The sequence below is a fragment of the Crinia signifera genome, chromosome 4 (assembly GCF_055691185.1).
Source record: "Crinia signifera chromosome 4, ASM5569118v1, whole genome shotgun sequence".
NCBI lineage: Eukaryota > Metazoa > Chordata > Amphibia > Anura > Myobatrachidae > Crinia > Crinia signifera.
In genome coordinates this window covers 56,940,824-56,965,459 of record NC_139220.1, presented here as the reverse complement: position 1 = coordinate 56,965,459, position 24,636 = coordinate 56,940,824, and the positions used below count along the sequence as shown (strand labels likewise).

The following is a 24,636-nucleotide window of genomic DNA, read 5'->3' as shown; positions in this document are numbered from 1 at the left end:
AGTAAGCCAATTGCCTTACTTTTCCTTTTATTAGGTACTTTAAAAGGTTTGATAGAGATACAGTATGATATAATGGAGTGAAAGCAAGCAGTAATAAAGAACAAAGTACAGTAGTAATGCGTTTGCCACATTATCTTTGACTAGGAAGACTTTCCATTCTTAACTGCATATAGGCTCAGCCTTGGGAGGCTCTCAGCAGAACTATAAATAGAATGTCATCCGTTCACCTATTTTTAGCCCATAACAAACTTGATTCACTTCTCTGTTTCAGTGTTGTGCATACAAACATCATGTGCACAGATGGTGCCAGCCAGTCAGCTCCTGCACTCAGCTGTCACTGAGCACTTTTCTCCCATTCCAACGTTTCGCTATTTTCAACATGTGCATTTTCTGGTGGATCCACAAAGCTGGGAACGGATTATTCATCTGGGCCAGTTCTGAGGACTGTGAAGTGTGTGCTCCTTCAAATAAGCTAGATGTACATATGCCAGGGTTGCCGACTTTAATATTCTCCTCCCTGGGAGAAGCCCGGAGAGTTTCAGCAGCTGCTCGGGGGGCGGGACTTGAGCGTGATGTCACTAAGCCCCGCCCCCATGATGTTAACCAGGTGAATTTGCGGATCTCCGTGGAGAGGGCGGGACTAAAATGATGCGATTTTGCCATTTTAGCTCCGCCCCCTCCTCTGAGACCCGCGGATTGCGGCATTTAAATGCCGCGATCGGGGGCGCAGCGGGGGTCCCCCCTCAATCCAGGAGGGTTGCCCACCCTTCCGGGGGGCCGGGAGGGGGACCCAATTTTCGGGAGACTCCCGGCCATTCCGAGAGGGTAGGCAACCCTGACATATGCGCACAACTAAAACAGTAGTATGGGACATTATTTATGTATCTTTTTCTGAAGACATCCTTATTGATGTGTTCTTGTAGCAGGAAACCCGCTGACTTATTTGGAATTATTAGTGATAACCTGAGAGTTGTGGCACATGTCAGGATGTCACAAGATTTAAATTGGCACCTTTTTTTAAAGACTAAGGGGGAAAATTTACAAACATGGAATGGTTACGAATGCACCCATACGTACCCTTTTAATCACAATTGCAGCTGGGACCTCGGCATCTCGCTAATTTACTATCAGCAGAAGTCAGATAATTTGCCTATTTATATATGGCAAGCTCAACCGAACCCAGGTGTACGAATGAGTACACCAGCGATAGAACTAAGCTGTATATGGCCATAGAGTTGTATCAGATCGGCAATAGTTCGTCTGTGTATTCAGCTCAAAATATCAATGGAAAATACACCTCATTATCCATCGGTATTTTGATGAAGCCGGCATGGATCAGTCAGATCTGTGCATATTTCTCTGTGTAAAAATAAGAAAGAAAAAAAATTAGACAGCATGGGTCAACACGAAGGTGACCCCAATTGACTTTGTGATCAGCCTGAATTGCCGGCTCCCACCATAGACACCTATGTTAAGACTTTTAACATAGGCGCCTATGGTGGGAACCGGCCATAGATATGGAGGAGCGCACAGCTCCCTCCTAATAGGCTGACATCACTGGGGATTTCCCTCATTCTATTGGAGGAGCTGCTTGTGTAAACAAGCAGCTCATCAGTCCATTTGGTTTGGGTTTTTGCGGTTTGTTGTTCATTCCTGGATGCTCCTTGGACAGAAGAGGATCAATCTACACCAGAGGTGGTAAGCCTTTTTCACAGGTCCCCATGGAATTCTACTGGACACGTGGAAAGAACCTACAGTATGGGATCAAGACAGGTGAGTATTTATGGGTGTTGTGTGTAATAAATGTTTACTTTATTTGTGTGTGTGCGTTATTTGGGTATTAGATCTGTGGTGGGACTACAAGTCCCAGCAGGCCCATTAATGCCTGCATGCTGAGACTTGTGGCTTGGTCTTAAACAAAAAAACAAAAACCTTTCTTTCACACTTTAAACATCAGCCCAGTACCTACCACCCAGGGGAGCTGGGAACAGCCCTGGGCCAGGGGTGCCCTGGAAGGGTGGTCATCTGTAGGCATTCCTACTTTTTTTGTGGATTAATTCACACACAAACTCTGGTAGCAACCCTTCATTAGCACCTCTGAGTCAATGGGCCTTATTCTGTTTGGTACGGTTGGACTGTAAACGGGCGGATCGGGTTTTTTTTCATCTGCGCATGCGTATCTTTCGCAATGCGCATGTGCGGTGACCGCACACCGCTCACAGACGGGTCTCTCCGTGCGAAAAAACCTGTCCGCAAGAACACGTTAATTGTGGGCGGCATTTGGGTGTTTTTATGGAAGCGGCCGGAATAATGAGGAAAACTGGGCGTAAACATGGGCGTACACGGGGGTGTGCACACAAAATGTACGGTGCCACAACCACCTCGATCGGCGAACGCACCGTGCATTTTGGCCAAAAAACAGGCGGACGCCAAAGATAGCTCCAGACCACCCCTAGAGATACCGTATGAGAGCGGACGCCTGGGTCTACTAATTAACGCTGATTACTAGTCAAATACATACTGTACTGTACACCTGAATGTAATAAGCAATGCTGAAGCCTATTAAGTGAACACTATTATTTCACTACCTGCAAGCCACACACAGCCCTCAAACACATTGGAACCTTATCTTTCTACACTTCTCAACATGTAAAGGTTGGTTTAATTTTAGCTAATATTCATTCTATGACCTACTTATATATGTCAAGGTAGTTATTTTATAACCATCTACACCCATTCAGAAAGTGTTTTTGTATACTTTAAAAAGCAGGACACTCAATTCACAGGAGTCGACATGTGTCACATACACACACACACACACACACACACACAAACAAACACCAACACCAACATGACTTTATTTAAAAGTTAATCCAATGTGGGGACACATAGATAGTGAGTAAAATGCAACATTAGAACATAATAAATATACATGTAATGAGAGTTAAAATGTTGTTTTATTAGGGTGTTTATTAAGGTAGACAATTGAGGTAATAGAAAACAATTATTAAATAACAGTTAGAATAATTAAGTAATTGTCTTAATTATACTTCAAAGGCAAGATTTGCAGTGCCATATATGTGAAGGGTATGCCACCGTGCACGGACATTCGCTTCCTCTCACGATCGGTGACACATGCTGAGCTTTCCATTGAAAAAGGCGAGACCCGTCCGTGCACTGTGGCGTACGCTCAGATATACGGAAGATGTTGGTGTGAAAACGGACGAGACCCGTCCGTGCACTGTGGCGTACTCTCAGATATACGGAAGGTGTCGCGGTGTGAAAACGGACAAGATCCGTCCGTGCACTGTGGCGTACGCTATGATGTCAAGGGCGTAACTACCATAGGTGCAGGGGGTGCAGCTGCTATGGGGCCCAGAGCTGAGAGGGGCCCACTTTGCCTGTAAAAGTATCATGTGCTATATACATTTTCCAGCATTTGTTGATGAATAGGGGCCCTTACAAACTTTTGCTATGGGGCCCACATGTATCTAGTTACGCCACTGTCTAATGTACACCAGGTATCGGTGGATAAGAGTGAGATCCCTCTGTACACGGTGGCGTACGCTCAAGTGTACACCACTCCTCATTGTCGGTGTCTGTGACCGTCCGTGTGCGGCTGTTCTGTGGGCGGACGCTCACCGTGAGCATACGGGAAACGTACGGTGTGACGGACCGTACGTACGTTTCACCGTACCGAACAGAATAACCCCAAATGTCCCTGTGTACTTTACATTGATTGTCAAGCTGTGCCTTTGCATTAGTATTGCATATTACTTCTAGCATTGCAGCAGTTTCATGAAAGCAAGAGGAAGCAAACCAGCTATTTCTATGTCTCTGCCTGAGAGTGCTTCCAGGTAGGTTGCTTACGCTGATTATCCTTTTGCTGGAAATCATTTGCTTTAAAGATCTTAAAATTTTAAATGGATGTTATGACAGAATGGAGCCTGAATTTCTGAGGTGCCGTTTTGAAAGCTACTTAGCACAGAAGGGAACCACAAATGTTTAGATTATGGCTAAGGGATATTTCTATAGCTATTTTTAGGACAGAGCGAGCAAATGAAAAACACTATTAATAGGTGATTTTGCTTTTTAATGGTACATTTGTGAGCCAGAGGTGAAGCAGGTTGTTTACAGATAATATTACAGTACTTAATAGGTAGACAGAATACATAGATAAAGACTGTCCTGAGTCTGTGCAGCTTGACTGACTCCTTCCTGCTGCCATTTCTGTTCACTTAGCAGTGTTAGCACTAGCCCTGGTCCTTTCCTACTACTGAGCCCAAATTCATTTGAAATGATTTTCATTATATTATATGTCACCTCCATCTTTCTCTCTATTCATTGTCAGCCCTCCCACTCTCACTCTCATCTCTGTTATCCATGGTTTATATCTACTAGTAATCAGGGCCGGCGCCACCACTAGGCAGGACTAGGCATTTGCCTAGGGCGCCGGCCACTGGAGGGCGATACTGAGCCACCGAGGTACCATAGAGAGGTACCAGAAAGCAGGGAGCGGGGAGCAGGTGAGTCTGTAATCCTCCCTCTCCCCTCCCTGACCCCCATCCAGCCTGTTAATCAACACTGCCCCCCACGCCGCCCGCTCCCCACTTGGGGGATTTCAGCGCGGCAGTATAGTCCGCCGCAGTATCGGCCGCACGCCCCCGTGCGGTGTGGGGAGTTTTGCCTGGGGTGGGCGGCGCGGGGAGTTTTGCCTGGGGCGGGCGGGGGGTTGCACCGGCCCTCCTAGTAATTAAAAGATGAGTTTTTGGTGATCTATCACGTTGCTGAATAAAATAGGTGATTATCTATCAAATACCTGACCACACTGTCCTGTTGTATATATCTAATGCTGCCTATTCTATTCCCACCCTAAAAGGATAATGTAACAAAGATACAGGAAATATGTCGCAAAAGGAAAAGGCACTCCATGGGACCCTCACACAAATGCCAAGCACTGATCATAGGAAAGCAGGTCTGTATTTTACTTGCCTGTGTCCTGATAAACCTGCTGATAACCTAAAGAGCAGTCTCAGAATCAATGGGCCTGATTCAGGTTCAGATTTTTGCTAATCTGCGCACACACGTCCTCTTAAACTGTGGGGGTGCACAATGGGCGTCAATTCTGCATCTTTGGGGGAGAGACATGTTGTTGCGGGGGGGGGTCCAAACCACTTGCGGGGTGGGTCATGCCAGCTAGGTGAAGTCACACAGAGGCGCTGCTACCCCAAACATGGCAGCCAGTCAGGGCCGGCACCACCACTAGGCAGTGCTAGGCATTTGCCTAGGGCGCTGGCCACTGGGGGGCGGTAGTTGGGAGCAGGGTCCCCCAGAAGGCTGTTGGGAGCAGCCTCCCTTCCCCCCTGGATCAGCGCGCCGGCTGGGCGGCACATGTTAATGCTGGGCAGCGCTGAGCAATTGGCTCACCCTCAGACGCTGCCCAGCTGTAGGCGGAAGATGTCTGCGCCTGTCTGCACCAGGACTGAATACACAGCACAGTGAGCCCTGCTCCCTCCTGCCCGGTAAGCGAGACCTCCTCACTCCCGCCACGCTGCCGGGTGATCAAGCTTTGCGAAACGTACGTCCCCCAGACTGACAGAGACGCGATCACGTGTGCACACGTGACCGCAGGAGCGGCTTCCAAGTTGGAGCTTCAAGACGAGACAAGTGCTCCTGGCGTCCCTGCATCTTAGAGATCCAGGGCTGGTAACGTAGACCTCTCCCTGCAAGGCAGCCGTGCGCTGTCAGTGCCGGCTTAGCTTTTGCAGCGGGATCTTGGTCTCTCCCCCCTTTTCCCCTTCATTTATTTAAAGTTAAAAACCGTGCAATTGACTGGTTCTCACATTGAAACATAGTTTCTTGATTGTTTCACGACACAATTGTATCTAATTTGTGGCATTACCTTGCTTTGATATTCATCTGATTAAATGAACAATGTAGTGATACACACATGAGAATTTATTGCACCAATTTTTGATACCAGCCCCATCATTATTGTCTAATAAATTATTCGCAAATAGAGGTATATATTTTTGTATATACATAAATTATTTGTATAAGAATAGCTTAAAAATATACAACAAAAATTACTTTATTTAATTATTTTTTTGCGCAGCATCAGATTGTATTAATATAATCAAAGCACATTAAAATATAAATAAACCTTAAAAAACCTTTTTAAAAAAAATTTTTTAAACTTTTTCACTTGGCATTAAAAAATAAAAAATATGTAAAACTTTTTTCGAGCAGCTGAGCCATTTAGATTGGGGATTAAGAGTGCACCCCACCCGAGTTTCTTTCCCTTTTTTTGTTTACAATTAAACTCCCGCCTGCTGAGCCAGCTCGCCCCGCCCGCTGAGCTAGCCAGCTCGCCCGCACGCTGCGCCCCCCCCCCCCCCAAAGCAGCACAGCGGCCACATTAACCCTCCACCCACCTGTGGAGCGGGTGAGCGCCGGGGCACCCCCCTGCCTGGGGCGCTCCGGTGCCTGGCACCGGCACTGCAGCCAGTGACTGGCTTCACAGCCAGAGGGCTATATTTAAAATGCAAGTATTTCTCTATGTATCCAAGCGCTCACATAATAGCAATGTAATCGCAATATTTTGCAATTGCACTTCAAGGGGGGATACAGCACGTGGGGCAGCCTTGGCCTGTGCTTGGCAGCCTCCGCATGCTGGTCTCGGGAGTTGTATTTCTGCAAGTAATTGCAAAACTACAACTCAGCCGGAATCAGGCCTAATGTTTGGACAGAAAGTCACAGCTTTGTTTTACAGCATCAAAATATTGCATGGACAGGATATAAGCAGCGGTCAAGACCACCATACATCACCAGTGTTATGTGTCCCACCTACCCTGTAGGCACTGCAATTATGCCCCCTAAAGAACCAGCTTTTGGAACACAGCTTGCTAGCCAAAAAGTCCAAAGTTGGAGCCACCTTGGGTGTATCTGCCTTTACCATGATTAAATCTGCTGGCTTCCCTCATTTACTGTGCTTTGCTTTTTTCTGCCAACCAAGGATCTCAGGATAGCCTAAGGACCACAGCCCCCACCCCAGCTCCTTGAAGTGCCTCCTGCAATGTTTTGTTAAATAGGTTAATTCTATCATCGGACAAATGTACCGTCCATCCTGTACAAATACCAACCTCTACCGCAGATATGTTGCCGCATACTGTATGGTGCTTCTTAATGTCTGTGTTTAGTTTTTTCCTTGCTTTATCAATGCAAGTTCTCTTCTTGACCCCCTGCCATGCCAGCCTGGGGATGATTCCGGACCTGAAAACTTATGCAGAGCTATAGCATATCTTATCCCATGCCAACTTGACTTGTATGGACTTGACTTGCTTGAGGTACTTTACTTTAACTAGGTCATTACCCCCTAGGTGCAGCACTATCAATAACACCAGTTCAGCCCCTAGCACTCACCTTCTTAATTCAGATAGTTTTACCCCCCTTCTACCATAGCGTAACACATTACCAATTTTGTCTATACTGTATGCCCAGCTTCCTCTCGTATGGTCTGATGGCAGGCCTGGTTGCTGTCCAATAAATGTAGAAATGACTGACCATTCATATTCACATCCCAACTTTGTGTATTGTAGAGGATTCTGGTTGGTTTGTTAAGCTGCGAGGATCGCATCTTACGTAGCACCACAGACTCCTCCCCTCTTTATGTCGCCTTGCATCTTTGTGCAGCAGAAGAAATGATTTGCTTTCTTCTGCCTTCGCAACTAATAGTCAGTGTAAACCAACTTTGCCGCCGGGAGGAAGACAGGGCAGGTGATGTTCCCTCGGCAGGCATCGGCCTGCCTGTGTAGCCATGGGAACACCCAGCGTTTTCATGGGGATGCCCATAAAATGCTGGGTGTTCCCATGGGCGGCCCCAGTCCCCACTGCCATCTGTCCCTGAGCTATCCACGAGCCGGCTTTGTTTGGAAACCTGAGCGTGGCCGAATGCGGGAGTGCGCTCGCCACACTATCTGATGTCAACTCCACGCCGACGTGGATAGTGGGGGTATGAAAAGGTCGGAGGACGCGTACCACCGCCCCTCGCTGGATCGCTGTGCTCCCCACGCTTCTGGTTGGCATTCATATTGGGGGTGGCGTGGGGGTGCAATTAACATTGTAAACACCAATTAGGATGCTTATACAGTTAAAAATCGTATAGGGGGCCCAGAATCGCATCGAATGCGGCTATATGGCATGCAATGCAATACAATGCATAAGATGCCATACAATTGAAAATGTGGTAGGAAACAAGTACCAAATAATGTATTGGTAATGTAAAAAGACAAACAGGACCTAGTATTAGCAGGTAGTAAAAAAAAAAAACTGACCAGGCACAACACTGTTTAGCTGCCACAAACAGTTGGAATTGGGCCTAAACAGTGTAGTAAAGAATTAGATGAGGGCTATAGAGTATGTTTGACCTCTTCCAATTCTCTCTAGTAGTAATCCCTAAAAAAGTTTTCAATTTGAATAGCTGGGGAAATAAAAGCATTTGCCATTAATGTCAAAAACCTACAGCACCTGGTGTTCCCATGTGGTCTCCCACCCAAGCCCAACACTGCTAAGCTGCCAAAATCGAATGAGATTGGGCTTATCCAGTGTGGTACAGCTGTAGGATATAACCATTCACATTGTTTGACCTCTTCTACTTCTATCTACAAGTAATCTACTGAATAAGTTTCCAAACTTTATTGTTGTAGAGAAAAATAATGTGTTGGTAATGTAAAAAGACCTACATGACCAAGTATTAGCAGGTCCTAATATTTTTTTTAAATTCTATAGCTGGGGAAATAAAAGCATTTGCCAGTAATGTCTAAAAACCTACAGCACCAGGTGTTCCCATGTGGTCTCCCACCCAAGTACTAACCAGGCCCAACAATGCTTAGCTGCCAAGATCAGACGAGATTGGACTTATCCAGTGTGGTATGGCTGTAGGTGAAGCGCAATCACTTTGCTTGTGTCTTCTACTTCTATATACAAGTAATCTAATGAAAAAGTTTCCAAACTGTATTCCTGGATAGAAGAAAAGCATGTGTTGGTAATGTAAAAAGACATGCAGGAACTGATATTAGCAGGTGGTATCAAATAAAACATCTAACCTGGCACAACACTATTTAGCTGCCAAAAGCAGTTGAAATTGGGCCTTAATAGTGTGGTAAAGATTTAGATGAGGGCTATAGAGTCTGTTTGACATCTTCCAATTCTCTCTAGTAGTAATCACAAAAAAAGTTTTCAATTTGAATAGCTAGGGAAATAAAAAGCATTTGCCAGTAATGTCAAAAACCTACAGCACCTGGTATTCCCATATGGTCTCCTACCCAAGTACTAACCAGACCCAACACTGCTTAGCTGCCAGGATCAGACGAGATTGGGCTTACTCAGTGTGGTATGGCTGTAGGTGAAGACCAATCACATTGTTTGCCCTCTCCTACTTCTATCTACAAGTAATCTAATGAATACGTTTCCAAACTGTATTGTTGTAGAGAAAAAAATCATGTGTTGGTAATATAGAAAGACCTACAGGACCTAGTATTAGCAGGTGGTCAAAAAAACAAACTACTGACTAGGCACAACACTGTTTAGCTGCCACAAGCAGTTGGAATTGGGCCTAAACAGTGTAGTAAAGAATTAGATGAGGGCTATAGAGTATGTTTGACCTCTTCCAATTGTCTCTAGTAGTAATCCCAAAAAAAGTTTCCAATTTGAATAGCTGGGGAAATAAAAGCATTTGCCAGTAATTTCAAAAAACCTACAGCACCTGGTGTTCCCATGTGGTCTCCCACCCAAGTACTAACCAGGCCCAAAACTTCTTAGCTGCCAAGATCAGACGAGATTGGGCTTATCCAGTGTGGTATGGCTTTAGGTAAAAACCAGTCACATTGTTTGCCCTCTTCTACTTCTATCTACAAGTAATCTAATGAATACATTTCCAAACTGTATTGTTGTAGAAAAAAAATCATGTGTTGGTAATGTAAAAAGACCTACCGGACCTAGTATTACCAGGTGGTCAAGAAAAACTACTGACCAGGCACAACACTTTTTAGCTGCCACAAGCAGTTGGAATTGGGCCTAAACAGTGTAGTAAAGAATTAGATGAGGGCTATAGAGTATGTTTGACCTCTTCCAATTCTCTCTAGTAGTAATAACTAAAAAAGTTTTCAATTTGAACAGCTGGGGAAATAAATGCATTTGCCAGTAATGTCAAAAAACCTACAGCACCTGGTGTTCCCATGTGGTCTCCCAACCAAGTACTAACCAGGCTCAACACTGCTAAGCTGCCAAGATCAGACGAGAATGAGCTTATCCAGTGTGGTATGGCTGTAGATGAAAATCACTCACATTGTTTGCCCTCTTCTACTTCTATCTACAAGTAATCTAATGAATACTTTTATAAACTGTATTGTTGTAGAGAAAAAATCTTGTGTTGGTAATGTAAAAAGACCTACAGGATCTAGTATTAGCAGGTGGTCAAAAAAAAACTACTGACCAGGAACAGCACTGTTTAGCTGCCACAAGCAGTTGGAATTGGGCCTAAACAGTGTAGTAAAGAATTAGATGAGGGCTATAGAGTATGTTTGAACTCTTCCAATTCTCTCTAATAGTAATCCCTAAAAAAGTTTTCAATTTGAATAGCTGGGGAAATAAACGCATTTGCCAGTAATATCAAACAACCTACAGCACCTGGTGTTCCCATGTGGTCTCCCACCCAAGTACTAACAAGGCCCAACACTACTTAGCTGCCAAGAATGGAGGAGATTGGGCTTATCCAGTGTGGTATGACTGTAGGTGAAAATCAGTCACATTGTTTGCCCTCTTCTACTGTACTTCTATCTACAAATAATCTAATGAATACGTCTCAAAACTGTATTGTTGTAGAGAAAAAATCATAAGTTGGTAATGTAAAAAGACCTAAAGGACCTAGTATTAGCAGGTGGTCAAAAAAAACTACTGACCAGAAACAACACTGTTTAGCTGCCACAAGCAGTTGGAATTGGGCCTAAACAGTGTAGTAAAGAATTAGATGAGGGCTATAGAGTATGTTTGACCTCCTCCAATTCTCTCTAGTAGTAATCCCTAAAAAAGTTTTCAATTTGAATAGCTGGGGAAATAAAAGCATTTGCCAGTAATGTCAAAAAACCTACAGCACCTGAGGTTCCCATGTGGTCTCCCACCCAAGTACTAATCAGGCTCAACACTGCTTAGCTGCCAAGATCAGACGAGATTGGGCTTATCCTGTGTGGTATGGCTGTAGGTGAAAATCGATCACATTGTTTTTCTTCTTCTACTTCTATCTACAAGTAATCTAATCAATATGTTTCCAAACGGTATTGTTGTAGAGAAAAAATCATGTGTTGGTAATGTAAAAAGACCTACAGGACCTAGTATTAGCAGGTGGTCAAAAAAAAACTAATGACCAGGAACAGCACTGTTTAGCTGCCACAAGCAGTTGGAATTGGGCCTAAACAGTGTAGTAAAGAATTAGATAAGGGCTATAGAGTATGTTTGAACTCTTCCAATTCTCTCTAATAGTAATCCCTAAAAAAGTTTTCAATTTGAATAGCTGGGGAAATAAAAGCATTTGCCAGTAAAATCAAACAACCTACAGCACCTGGTGTTCCCATGTGGTCTCCCACCCAAGTACTAACAAGGCCCAACACTACTTAGCTGCCAAGAATGGAGGAGATTGGGCTTATCCAGTGTGGTATGACTGTAGGTGAAAATCAGTCACATTGTTTGCCCTCTTCTACTGTACTTCTATCTACAAATAATCTAATGAATACGTCTCAAAACTGTATTGTTGTAGAGAAAAAATCATAAGTTGGTAATGTAAAAAGACCTAAAGGACCTAGTATTAGCAGGTGGTCAAAAAAAACTACTGACCAGAAACAACACTGTTTAGCTGCCACAAGCAGTTGGAATTGGGCCTAAACAGTGTAGTAAAGAATTAGATGAGGGCTATAGAGTATGTTTGACCTCCTCCAATTCTCTCTAGTTGTAATCCCTAAAAAAGTTTTCAATTTGAATAGCTGGGGAAATAAAAGCATTTGCCAGTAATGTCAAAAAACCTACAGCACCTGAGGTTCCCATGTGGTCTCCCACCCAAGTACTAATCAGGCTCAACACTGCTTAGCTGCCAAGATCAGACGAGATTGGGCTTATCCTGTGTGGTATGGCTGTAGGTGAAAATCGATCACATTGTTTTTCCTCTTCTACTTCTATCTACAAGTAATCTAATCAATACGTTTACAAACGGTATTGTTGTAGAGAAAAAATCATGTGTTGGTAATGTAAAAAGACCTACAGGACCTAGTTGTGGCCGGAGAGCCCGGCACACGGGGTTAATGGCGGCTACAGCACTGAAGGGGTTAACTCTCCGTGCTTTGCCGTTATCCAGGACAAGGGCACTTGACATGTTTTAAACTGTATGAGTAGCACTGAGCTAGGACTGCATCATATATTGGGTATATTGTATTGAATATTGAGGAATGCATTCTGGACTTACAATGCACTTTGTACATTTCTGGGGGGGAGGAATTTAGCAAATCTTGGTGATGAGGAAATGAGATGCTAAACTGTCAGAAGGTCTGTGAGTGTCCAATACACAGCAGGGAGTAGGCTCTGTGTCTGAAGCCCTGTGTAAAAGGTGATAAGGAAATTTATGTACTATATGTGATGGGTCACTGAACCCAGGCCATCCTGTGTGCCAGGTGTTGGTAATGCAGACATTTGTGTTTATGTAAACATGTCCAGGAGATAAATATATCCCCTGTTCCTGGAATTTATATATGCTAAGGAAATTGGACTCATCCTTTGTAGTATGTAATCTTGGTTCTTTATGCACTAGAAGTAACATGTCAGATTGAGATGCAAATTGTAAATGTATGGGGGAGGATCTGACAATGTCAGTGTGTTTTCTGTCCTTATAAGCAGGGCCTGTGAGCCCAAGTTGTTGTACTTCTGCCTGTATCTGAATGCTGTAACATCACTTGTATGCTGTACCTCCTAGGGACCTAGGAGAGGGCTCTCTTCAGAGCTTCTACTTGAGCAAATAAACCATCTTTTGCCCAAGAAGTCTGCTTCATCTGTGACCAACAGAATTAATTGCAATAATTCCGTTCTCCGGCTGTTCTGGGCATAGCATCCAGCGTCTCCGAGTCTCCGCTCTGCCAGCTACCAAAGCAGAGGTCTGGTCCGTGACCAGTGGGGGACCAGTCGACGCCAGCAGTGTGTCGACGCAGGTAGTACTCAGGGCCAGCGGTTGGGCCTGAGGAGGTATCCGTGGTTCCAGATGCCACGTAGTAGGAGTCTGGTGGTGGCAGCGATAACCCCGCCCACTGCGTAGTGGGTGGAGTCAGTAACAGGCGGTTACTGACGGTAACAGGGAATCCCCTATTGGCCAGGTCCCGTGAGACCAGGAACCGCTATCTGTGGACCCGAAGGGCGTAGCCAGAGCTAAGGGCAGGCGTCCGGTCACAGAAATTGGTGGCAAGCCGGTGGGATAACCCAGGCGGCTCTTCAGTCACCCGATTGGAGAAGCCGAGTTACTCAGGGAGGAGTAACTGCAGCCAGGAGAACGCGCAAGATGGCGGACTTCAGTGGAATGTCGTAGGATGACCTCGAGATCGTGTGTCGGGAGAAGGGTGTGGATATCCCTTCCAAAGCAACTGTAAACGAAATGAGGGCGGCGCTCAAGCGCTTGGAGGAGTCGAGTCGGGAGGAGGTGCAGCACGCTGATGGTGACCGTGTCCAGGAGGACAGCCACACAGAGGACTTTCATCTGGACCCGGTGAGACTCACAAGCCCCGCCCCCTCTAGCAGCAGCCATGTTTCCCAACATTCCCTAGCAGGGCCAGGATCCCCGCGTCCCAGGGTTCACGGCGCGGATAGCCTAGCGGATCGGCTAGCGGAATTAGGGGAGAGGGCAACGGAACAAGAACGCATGCTCATCATTCGGATGTGGCATGCGGAGCGGGCACCACAGGCTGTCCGCCGGGCGCCGTTGTCCGCTGCTACCCCCCGAGCGGGACGGATTCAGTTTGCCAAGTTTGCCGACAGCAATGGGGACATTGATGGACATTTGCAAGTTTTTGAGAGGACTTGTAAACTACATGATTTGCCCAAACAGGAGTGGGTAAGACACCTTGTGCCCACCCTGCATGGAGAGGCCTTGGAGGCCTATCGAGGAGTGGCCAATGAGGACTGCGGGGACTATGATGTTGTCGCCAAGGCCCTCCTCAAACGATTTTTTGTAACTCCTGAGTCCTACAGGAAAAAGTTTCGGGACTTGCCAAAGAATCCTGGCAGCACCCATGAGCAGTTTGCCACCCAGCTGCGGCAGTACTTGGTGAAGTGGGTGGAGGAATCAAAGGCCACAACCTGGGACACCCTAATTGATGTGATCTGCAGGGAGCAGTTCTACCGCAGGTGTGCCCAGGTAGTGAAGGAGTGGGTGCTAGATCGGGAGCCACCCAGCGTAAAGATGGCTGCCCAGCTAGCGGACAAGTATGTGGCAATTCGGTCACAGGGGCTGAAACGCCCAAGTAGCAGCCCACTACAAAGGACTGTACCACTAGGGGGACACCCCTCTTCAGCTCATCGCCCCCCAAAGCAAGCATCTTCCAACCCGGGTGCTCTTGGCCAGCAATCGCCCCGCAGCGTCCCTGCGAGTAATCAGGGATCATCGGAGCCCCACCTGGTCAAGAAGTGCTACAGCTGTGGGAAAATCGGACATCTGAGGATGAACTGTCCCACACTGCCGGCACCCCAGATTCGCGCTACCAATCCGAATGCTGGATCCCGGCTTGCTTGCTTGACCCGTGGAGATGAGCCCACAGAGACTGTACCCCCTCCAGTCAGTCCGATGGAGTGTGGTGAGAAACAGGCAGACTCTGCTGATAGAGTCACCTGCATGGCCATGCGGCCTCTACGGAATATGTGGCGGCACCTACAGGCGGTCCAAGTGGGGCCCCTGCAGGGGGAATGCCTGAGAGACTCTGGGGCCTCAATCACTGTGGTGAGCCCCAGACTGATTGATCCTGCTGCAATCTTGCAGGGTCGCACTGCCAAAGTTACAATGGCAGATGGAGCGGAGCGAGAGGTGCCCATGGCCAGAGTCTACCTGGATTGGGGGGCTGGACCAGAGTTGCGAGATGTTGCCGTCATGGATGGCCTCCCAACAGATGTAGTCCTGGGGAATGATCTTGGGGGTGGAATCGTTACTACATTTGCTAACGCCATCGCCTGGAGTCAAGCTGCCAGACTACAGCCCTTACCATCGACACCAGCACAGCCCAGCCCAGAGGAAAAGACCACAGCGGCCAGACAACTGCCAGCACAGCCAACCACAGCATCAACCAGTCCAGAGGAAAAGACTACAGCGGCTAGATCAGCGCATCTCCCCAGCATGCCTTTTGCCTCTGGTGTGCCTACGTCCCCTAGCAACGCAGAGGATGTGTGTGCCAGCTTGTTGTATCCTGTGAGGGTGCCCAGCGATGCTCCTGTTCCTAGTGGTTTGCCAACTCCAGCGGTGAGTATGAGTGACCACACTGACCTTAACATGACTGACCCAAACCAGAATGACCCTAGACATCCCAACCTAGATACCCCTGTAGAGTGTCCCCCTTTAGGAGAAAGTGAGGGGCACTGGCAGGGGGTTCAGGAGGCTCCGCTCTCTGACCCATCCCTGACAGGCATACGGTGCCAAGCTCGCAGCGGCCTCGATGGGGAGGGGGTAGGGAGTGTGCCCGGGCAGGAAGGGTTCAGGCCCAGGGTAGTCAGGAAGGTAGAAGGGGATACACCAGAGAGAGTGGGTTCCCCAAGACGTAGGTCCTTTGAGGAGGACAGGAGGGCAGGTCTGACAGTTGTTGCAGACGGGTGCCCGGGAGAAGTGACAGGGGTGCAGTGCCTGGAAGATAGTGTGGGAGGAGACAGGGGTAGGCCCAGACCAGTGAAGGTAGAGTCGACCAGAGGCTGTCCCCGGCCCACAACCCCCAGACAGGTACTGACCTTAGAAACTGTAAGGCCCTACAGACCAGTTGTCCCTGACTCTAGTTTGGTAGTGACGTCCCTTACAGTAGTGACTAGGAAGGGTCTTCCCAAGACAGTGGACTGTACACCTGCTTGTGAGTTGGCATTCCAGTCGCTGAAGGAGGCTCTGGTACCAGCTCCAGTGCTGATGACGCATATTTATTACCAGGACATTGTGGTACGGACTATTGCGCCACTGCACGGACTGGGAGCAGTACTGAGCCAGGAGGAGCCATGTGGGCAGGAGCACCCTGTGGCTTGTGTGAGCAGAATACTGCTATGGTGGGAGGTGGGGTATGCCACAATTTGGACACACTGGGTGGCAATTGTGTATGCAGCAGACCAGCTTTGGCACAGATGGTGCCACTGGCACCCCACTGGGGTGAAGGAACACCCACCTGATGAAGGTTTGCCCCCTTCATTGGGGGAAACAGACAGACTGTTGTTGTGGGGCCTCAGACTTGGACACTGTGGTGACTGTGTGGACTTTCAGCACCAACCAGATATGGCCCACTGCAGTCTGGAGGAACTGTCTAGGCTGGGGGCCAACACCCCCAGGCACTCCCAGTAACCCCCAAATGGGCTGCGGGACCAGGAGCCAAATCGTTGGGACATGGCCCTCTGGTTTCCCGCTTGAAGGGGGGGGGGAGAAGTGTGGCCGGAGAGCCCGGCACACGGGGTTAATGGCGGCTACAGCACTGAAGGGGTTAACTCTCCGTGCTTTGCCGTTATCCAGGACAAGGGCACTTGACATGTTTTAAACTGTATGAGTAGCACTGAGCTAGGACTGCATCATATATTGGGTATATTGTATTGAATATTGAGGAATGCATTCTGGACTTACAATGCACTTTGTACATTTCTGGGGGGGAGGAATTTAGCAAATCTTGGTGATGAGGAAATGAGATGCTAAACTGTCAGAAGGTCTGTGAGTGTCCAATACACAGCAGGGAGTAGGCTCTGTGTCTGAAGCCCTGTGTAAAAGGTGATAAGGAAATTTATGTACTATATGTGATGGGTCACTGAACCCAGGCCATCCTGTGTGCCAGGTGTTGGTAATGCAGACATTTGTGTTTATGTAAACATGTCCAGGAGATAAATATATCCCCTGTTCCTGGAATTTATATATGCTAAGGAAATTGGACTCATCCTTTGTAGTATGTAATCTTGGTTCTTTATGCACTAGAAGTAACATGTCAGATTGAGATGCAAATTGTAAATGTATGGGGGAGGATCTGACAATGTCAGTGTGTTTTCTGTCCTTATAAGCAGGGCCTGTGAGCCCAAGTTGTTGTACTTCTGCCTGTATCTGAATGCTGTAACATCACTTGTATGCTGTACCTCCTAGGGACCTAGGAGAGGGCTCTCTTCAGAGCTTCTACTTGAGCAAATAAACCATCTTTTGCCCAAGAAGTCTGCTTTATCTGCGACCAACAGAATTAATTGCAATAATTCCGTTCTCCGGCTGTTCTGGGCATAGCATCCAGCGTCTCCGAGTCTCCGCTCTGCCAGCTACCAAAGCAGAGGTCTGGTCCGTGACCAGTGGGGGACCAGTCGACGCCAGCAGTGTGTCGACGCAGGTAGTACTCAGGGCCAGCGGTTGGGCCTGAGGAGGTATCCGTGGTTCCAGATGCCACGTAGTAGGAGTCTGGTGGTGGCAGCGATAACCCCGCCCACTGCGTAGTGGGTGGAGTCAGTAACAGGCGGTTACTGACGGTAACAGGGAATCCCCTATTGGCCAGGTCCCGTGAGACCAGGAACCGCTATCTGTGGACCCGAAGGGCGTAGCCAGAGCTAAGGGCAGGCGTCCGGTCACACTAGTATTAGCAGGTGGTCAACAAAAAACTACTGACCAGGCACAACACTGTTTAGCTGCCACAAGCAGTTGTAATTGGGCCTAAACAGTGTAGTAAAGAATTAGATGAGGCCTGTAGAGTATGTTTGACCTCTTCCAATTCTCTCTAGTCGTAATCCCTAAAAAAGTTTTCAATTTGAATAGCTGGGGAAATAAAAGCATTTTGACAGTAATGTCAAAAAACTTACAGCACCTGGTGTTCCCATGTGGTCTCCTACCCAAGTACTAACCAGGCCCAACACTGCTTAGCTACAAAGATCAGACGAGATTGGGCTTATCCAGTGTGGTATGGCTGTAGGTGAAAACCGATAACACTGTTTGCCCTTTTCTACTTCTATCTACAAGTAATCTAATGAATACGTTTCCAAACTGCATTGTTGTAGAGAAAAAATCATGTGCTGGTAATTTAAAAATACCTACAGGACCTAGTATTAGCAGATGGTCAAAAAACTACTGACCAGACACAACACTGTTTAGCTGCCACAAACAGTTGGAATTGGGCCTAAACAGTGTAGTAAATAATTAGATGAGGGCTATAGAGTCTGTTTGACCTCTTTCAATTCTCTCTAGTAGTAATCCCAAAAAAAAAAGTTTTCAATTTGAATAGCTGGGGAAATAAAAGCATTTGCCAGTAATGTCAAAAAACTTACAGCACCTGGTGTTCCCATGTGGTCTCCCACCCAAGTACTAACCAGGCCCAACACTGCCAAGATCAGACGAGATTGGGGTTATCCAGTGTGGTATGGCTGTAGGTGAAAATCAATCACATTGTTTGCCCTCTTCTACTTCTATCTACAAGTAATCTAATGGATACGTTTCCAAACTGTATTGTTGTAGAAAAAAAATCATGTGTTGGTAATGTAAAAAGACCTACAGGACCTAGTATTAGCAGGTGGTCAAAAAAAAACTACTGACCAGGCACAACACTGTTTAGCTGCCACAAGCAGTTGGAATTGGGCCTAAACAGTGTAGTAAAGATTTAGATGAGGGCTGTAGAGTATGTTTGACCTCTTCCAATTCTCTCTAGTAGTAATCCCTAAAAAAGTTTTAAATTTGAATAGCTGGGGAAATAAAAGCATTTCACAGTAATGTCAAAAAACCTACTGCACCTGGTGTTCCCATGTGGTCTCCCACCCAAGTACTAACAAGGCCCAACACTGCTTAGCTGCCAAGATTGGATGAGATTGGGCTTATCCAGTGTGGTATGGCTGTAGGTGAAAACCGACATCATTGTTTGCCCTTTTCTACTTCTATCTACAAGTAATTTAATGAATAAGTTTCCAAACTGCATTGTTGTAGAGAAAAAATCATGTGCTGGTAATTTAAAAAGACCTACAGGATCTAGTATTAGCAGATGGTCAAAAAACTACTGACCAGACATAACACTGTTTAGCTGCCACAAACAGTTGGAACTGGGCCTAAACAGTGTAGTGAAGAATTAGATGAGGGCTGTAGAGTATGTTTGACCTCTTCCAATTCTCTCCAGTAGTAATCCCTAAAAAAGTTTTCAATTTGAATAGCTGGGGAAATAAAAGCATTTCACAGTAATGTCAAAAAACTTACTGCACCTGGTGTTCCCATGTGGTCTCCCACCCAAGTAATAACCATGCCCAACACTGATTAGCTGCCAAGATTGGATGAGATTGGGCTTATCCAGTGTGGTATGGCTGTAGGTGAAAACCGACAACATTGTTTGCCCTTTTCTACTTCTATCTACAAGTAATTTAATGAATAAGTTTCCAAACTGCATTGTAGAGAAAAAATCATGTGCTGGTAATTTAAAAAGACCTACAGGATCTAGTATAAGCAGATGGTCAAAAAACTACTGACCAGACATAACACTGTTTAGCTGCCACAAACAGTTGGAACTGGGCCTAAACAGTGTAGTGAAGAATTAGATGAGGGCTGTAGAGTATGTTTGACCTCTTCCAATTCTCTCTAGTAGTAATCCCTAAAAAAAAATTCAATTTGAATAGCTGGGGAAATAAAAGCATTTGCCAGTAATGTCAAAAAACCTACAGCACCTGGTGTTTCCATGTGGTCTCCCACCCAAGTACTAACCAGGCCCAACACTGCTTAGGTGACAAGATCAGACGAGATTAGGCTTATCCAGTGTGGTATGGCTGTAGGTGAAAATCAGTCACATTGTTTGCCCTCTTCTACTTCTATCTACAAGTAATCTAATGAATACATTTCCAAACTGTATTGTTGTAGAGAAAAAATCATGTGTTGGTAATGTAAAAAGACCCGCAGGACCTAGTATTAGCAGCTGGCCAAAAAAAACTACTGACCAGGAACAACCCTGTTTAGCTGCCACAAGCAGTTGGAATTGGGCCTAAACAATGTAGTACAGAATTAGATGAGGGCTATAGAGTATGTTTGACCTCTTCCAATTCTCTCTAGTAGTAATCCCTAAAAAAGTTTTAAATTTGAATAGCTGGGGAAATAAAAGCATTTCACAGTAATGTCAAAAAACCTACCGCACCTGGTGTTCCCATGTGGTCTCCCACCCAAGTACTAACAAGGCCCAACACTGCTTAGCTGCCAAGATTGGATGAGATTGGGCTTATCCAGTGTGGTATGGCTGTAGGTGAAAACCGACATCATTGTTTGCCCTTTTCTACTTCTATCTACAAGTAATTTAATGAATAAGTTTCCAAACTGCATTGTTGTAGAGAAAAAATCATGTGCTGGTAATTTAAAAAGACCTACAGGATCTAGTATTAGCAGATGGTCAAAAAACTACTGACCAGACACAACACTGTTTAGCTGCCACAAACAGTTGGAATTGGGCCTAAACAGTGTAGTAAAGAATTAGATGAGGACTATAGAGTCGGTTTGACCTCTTTCAATTCGCTCTAGTAGTAATCCCCAAAAAAATTTCAATTTGAATAGCTGGGGAAATAAAAGCATTTGCCAGTAATGTCAAAAAAACCTACAGCACCTGGTGTTCCCATGTGGTCTCCCACCCAAGTACTAACCAGGCCCAACACTGCTTAGCTGCCAAGATCTGACGAGATTGGGCTTATCCAGTGTGGTATGGCTGTAGGTGAAATTCAATCACATTGCTTGCCCTCTTCTACTTCTATCTACAAGTAATCTAATGGATACGTTTCCAAACTGTATTGTTGTAGAGAAAAAATAATGTGTTGGTAATGTAAAAAGACCTACAGGACCTAGTATTAGCTGGTGGTAAAAAAAAAACTACTGAACAGGCACAACACTGTTTAGCTGCCACAAACAGTTGGAATTGGGCCTAAACAGTGTAGTAAAGAATTAGATGAGGGCTATAGAGTATGTTTGACCTCTTCCAATTCTCTCTAGTAGTAATCCCCAAAAAAGTTTTCAATTTGAATAGCTGGGGAAATAAAAGCATTTGCCAGTAACGTCAAAAAACCAAAAGCACCAGGTGTTCCCATGTGGTCTCCCACCCAAGTCCTAACCAGGCCCAACACTGCTTAGCTTCAATGATCTGACAAGATTGTGCTTATCCAGTGTGGTATGGCTGTAGGTGAAAATCAATCACATTGTTTGCCCTCTTCTATTCTATCTACAAGTAATCTAATGAATACGTTTTCAAACTGCATTGTTGTAGAGAAAAAATCATGTGCTGGAAATTTAAAAAGACCTACAGGACCTAGTATTAGCAGATGGTCAAAAAACTACTGACCAGACACAACACTGTTTAGCTGCCACAAACAGTTGGAATTGGGCCTAAACAGTGTAGTAAAGAATTAGATGAGGACTATATAGTCTGTTTGACCTCTTTTAATTTGCTCTAGTAGTAATCCCCAAAAAAAATTTCAATTTAAATAGCTGGGGAAATAAAAGCATTTGCCAGTAATGTAAAAAAACATACAGCACCTGGTGTTCCCATGTGGTCTCCCACCCAAGTACTAACCAGGCCCAACACTGCTTAGCTGCCAAGATCTGACGAGATTGGGCTTATCCAGTGTGGTATGGCTGTAGGTGAAAATCAATCACATTGTTTGCCCACTTCTACTTCTATCTACAAGTAATCTAATGGATACGTTTCCAAACTGTATTGTTGTAGATAAAAAATCATGTGTTGGTAATGTAAAAAGACCTAAAGGACCTAGTATTAGCAGGTGGTCAAAAAAAACTACTGACCAGACACAACACTGTAAAGCTGCCACAAACAGTTGGAATTGGGCCTAAACAGTGTAGTAAAGAATTAGATGAGGGCTATAGAGTCTGTTTGACTTCTTTCAATTATCTCTAGTAGTAATCCCCAAAAAAGTTTTCAATTTAAATAGCTGGGTTAATAAAAGCATTTGCCAGTAATGTCAAAAAACCTACAGCACCTGATGTTCCCATGTGGTCTCCCACCCAAGTACTAACCAGGCCCAACACTGCTTAGCTTCCAAGATCAGACGAGATTGGGCTTATCCAGTGTGGTATGGCTGTAGGTGAAAATCAATCACATTGTTTGCCCTCTGCTTCTTCTTCTATCTACAAGTATTCTAAAGGATACGTTTCCAAACTGTATTGTTGTAGAGAAAAAATCATGTGTTGGTAATGTAAAAAGACCTACAGGACCTAGTATTAGCAGATGGTCAAAAAACTACTGACCAGACACAACAATGTTTAGCTGCCACAAACAGTTGGTATTGGGCCTAAACAGTGTAGTAAAGAATTAGATGAGGGCTATAGAGTCTGTTTGACTTCTTTCAATTCTCTCTAGTAGTAATCCCCAAAAAAGTTTTCAATTTAAATAGCTGGGGAAATAAAAGCATTTGCCAGTAATGTCAAAAAACCTACAGCACCTGGTGTTCCCATGTGGTCTCCCACCCAAGTACTAACTAGGCCCAACACTGCTTAGCTGCCAAGATCTGACGAGATTTGGCTTATCCAGTGTGGTATGGCTGTAGGTGAAAATCAAACACATTGTTTGCCCTCTTCTACTTCTATCTACAAGTAATCTAATTGATACGTTTCCAAACTGTATTGTTGTAGAGAAAAAACCATGTGTTGGTAATGTAAAAAGACTTACAGGACCTACAGTATGTTATGTCTTTCATCCTTGCTGGCGGGTCGCCAGAACGTATGCGCTGGCGACCCGCCAGCAGCCTCGCCAGCGAGGAGACTGAGACGCACGTGCGTCTCACGCGCACGCGCGTCTCAGTCTCCGTCGCTAGCGCGACGGAAAACCTTGTCCGTCTCCGCCTCAGGGAGACGGACAGGGTTAGGGGGGGTTAGGGGGGGTGCGGGCAGGCGGCGGGGACCCCGGGTTACCGCCGGCAAGCCGGCGGGGACCCGGGGGAACGGATCGAAGCGCCGTCGGAAGGGGACGCGCGCGCCTCTCGTGCGCGCGCGTCCCCTTCTCACCATCGCCATGGCGCTGGCGGGGGATGGCGGCTGGCGACGCCAGCGCCATCCCCTGCAAAGATGGACCCTGACCCATCTGTAGTATTAGCAGGTGGTTAAAAAAAAAACTACTGACCAGGAACAACACTGTAAAGCTGCCACAAACAGTTGGAATTGGGCCTATACAGTGTAGTAAAGAATTAGATGAGGACTATAGAGTATGTTTGACCTCTTCCAATTCTCTCTAGTAGTAATCCCTAAAAAAGTTTTCAATTTGAATAGCTGGGGAAATAAAAGCATTTGCCATTAATGTCAAAAAACCTACAGCACATGGTGTTCCCATGTGGTCTCCTACCCAAGTACTAACCAGGCCCAACACTGCTTAGTTTCCAAGATCAGACAAGATTGGGCTTATCCAGTGTGGTATGGCTGTAGGTAAAAACCGTCAACATTGTTTGCCCTTTTCTACTTCTATCTACAAGTAATCTAATGAATACGTTTCCAAACTGCATTGTTGTAGAGAAAAAATCATGTGCTGGTAATTTAAAAAGACCTACAGGACCTAGTATTAGCAGATGGTCAAAAAACTACTGACCAGACACAACACTGTTTAGCTGCCACAAACAGTTGGAATTGGGCCTAAACAGTGTAGTAAAGAATTAGATGAGGACTATAGAGTCTGTTTGACCTCTTTTAATTTGCTCTAGTAGTAATCCCCCCAAAAAATTTCAATTTAAATAGCTGGGGAAATAAAAGCATTTGCCAGTAATGTCAAAAAACCTACAGCACCTGGTGTTCCCATGTGGTCTCCCACCCAAGTTCTAACCAGACCCAACACTGCTTAGCTGCCAAGATCTGACGAGATTGGACTTATCCAGTGTGGTATGGCTGTAGGTGAAATTCAATCACATTGTTTGCCCTCTTCTACTTCTATCTACAAGTAATCTAATGGATACGTTTCCAAACTGTATTGTTGTAGAGAAAAAATCATGTGTTGGTAATGTAAAAAGACCTACAGGACCTAGTATTAGCTGGTGGTAAAAAAAAAACTACTGACCAGGCACAACACTGTTTAGCTGCCACAAACATTTGGAATTGGGCCTAAACAGTGTAGTAAAGAATTAGATGAGGGCTATAGAGTATGTTTGACCTCTTCCAATTCTCTCTAGTAGTAATCCCTAAAAAAGTTTTCAATTTGAATAGCTGGGGAAATAAAAGCATTTGCCAGTAACGTCAAAAAACCTACAGCACCTGCTGTTCCCATGTTGTCTCCCACCCAAGTCCTAACCAGGCCCAACACTGCTTAGCTTCCAAGATCTGACAAGATTGGGCTTATCCAGTGTGGTATGGCTATAGGTGAAAATCAATCACATTGTTTGCCCTCTTCTATTCTATCTACAAGTAATCTAATGAATACGTTT

The 24,636-nt window shown here is 45.6% G+C and overlaps 5 non-coding genes and 17 pseudogenes across 5 annotated transcripts; all 22 read right to left on the bottom strand.

Annotated features, from left to right (window-relative positions):
• Positions 1-8,823: 8,823 nt before the first annotated feature.
• On the bottom strand, positions 8,824-8,942 carry LOC146077037 (5S ribosomal RNA). The gene has a single exon (XR_014474417.1). It is a non-coding gene; the product is annotated as a 5S ribosomal RNA (ribosomal RNA).
• A 344-nt stretch (positions 8,943-9,286) lies between these two features.
• On the bottom strand, positions 9,287-9,405 carry LOC146077216 (5S ribosomal RNA; annotated as a pseudogene).
• A 346-nt stretch (positions 9,406-9,751) lies between these two features.
• Positions 9,752-9,870, bottom strand: LOC146077206 (5S ribosomal RNA; annotated as a pseudogene).
• Positions 9,871-10,212: 342 nt separating this feature from the next.
• On the bottom strand, positions 10,213-10,331 carry LOC146077263 (5S ribosomal RNA; annotated as a pseudogene).
• A 343-nt stretch (positions 10,332-10,674) lies between these two features.
• Positions 10,675-10,793, bottom strand: LOC146077268 (5S ribosomal RNA; annotated as a pseudogene).
• Positions 10,794-11,140: 347 nt separating this feature from the next.
• Positions 11,141-11,259, bottom strand: LOC146077092 (5S ribosomal RNA; annotated as a pseudogene).
• A 343-nt stretch (positions 11,260-11,602) lies between these two features.
• On the bottom strand, positions 11,603-11,721 carry LOC146077267 (5S ribosomal RNA; annotated as a pseudogene).
• A 347-nt stretch (positions 11,722-12,068) lies between these two features.
• Positions 12,069-12,187, bottom strand: LOC146077091 (5S ribosomal RNA; annotated as a pseudogene).
• A 5,881-nt stretch (positions 12,188-18,068) lies between these two features.
• LOC146077156 (5S ribosomal RNA) lies at positions 18,069-18,187 on the bottom strand (annotated as a pseudogene).
• Positions 18,188-18,530: 343 nt separating this feature from the next.
• Positions 18,531-18,641, bottom strand: LOC146076135 (5S ribosomal RNA; annotated as a pseudogene).
• Positions 18,642-18,984: 343 nt separating this feature from the next.
• LOC146077160 (5S ribosomal RNA) lies at positions 18,985-19,103 on the bottom strand (annotated as a pseudogene).
• Positions 19,104-19,443: 340 nt separating this feature from the next.
• On the bottom strand, positions 19,444-19,562 carry LOC146077301 (5S ribosomal RNA; annotated as a pseudogene).
• A 337-nt stretch (positions 19,563-19,899) lies between these two features.
• Positions 19,900-20,018, bottom strand: LOC146077152 (5S ribosomal RNA; annotated as a pseudogene).
• Positions 20,019-20,360: 342 nt separating this feature from the next.
• Positions 20,361-20,479, bottom strand: LOC146077159 (5S ribosomal RNA; annotated as a pseudogene).
• A 340-nt stretch (positions 20,480-20,819) lies between these two features.
• LOC146077260 (5S ribosomal RNA) lies at positions 20,820-20,938 on the bottom strand. The gene has a single exon (XR_014474486.1). It is a non-coding gene; the product is annotated as a 5S ribosomal RNA (ribosomal RNA).
• Positions 20,939-21,281: 343 nt separating this feature from the next.
• LOC146076197 (5S ribosomal RNA) lies at positions 21,282-21,400 on the bottom strand (annotated as a pseudogene).
• A 339-nt stretch (positions 21,401-21,739) lies between these two features.
• Positions 21,740-21,858, bottom strand: LOC146076710 (5S ribosomal RNA). The gene has a single exon (XR_014474109.1). It is a non-coding gene; the product is annotated as a 5S ribosomal RNA (ribosomal RNA).
• A 342-nt stretch (positions 21,859-22,200) lies between these two features.
• On the bottom strand, positions 22,201-22,319 carry LOC146077283 (5S ribosomal RNA). Its single transcript, XR_014474490.1, has one exon. It is a non-coding gene; the product is annotated as a 5S ribosomal RNA (ribosomal RNA).
• Positions 22,320-22,662: 343 nt separating this feature from the next.
• Positions 22,663-22,781, bottom strand: LOC146077058 (5S ribosomal RNA). Its single transcript, XR_014474436.1, has one exon. It is a non-coding gene; the product is annotated as a 5S ribosomal RNA (ribosomal RNA).
• Positions 22,782-23,533: 752 nt separating this feature from the next.
• LOC146077148 (5S ribosomal RNA) lies at positions 23,534-23,652 on the bottom strand (annotated as a pseudogene).
• A 340-nt stretch (positions 23,653-23,992) lies between these two features.
• LOC146077181 (5S ribosomal RNA) lies at positions 23,993-24,111 on the bottom strand (annotated as a pseudogene).
• Positions 24,112-24,454: 343 nt separating this feature from the next.
• Positions 24,455-24,573, bottom strand: LOC146077279 (5S ribosomal RNA; annotated as a pseudogene).
• Between the last annotated feature and the right edge of the window lie 63 nt (positions 24,574-24,636).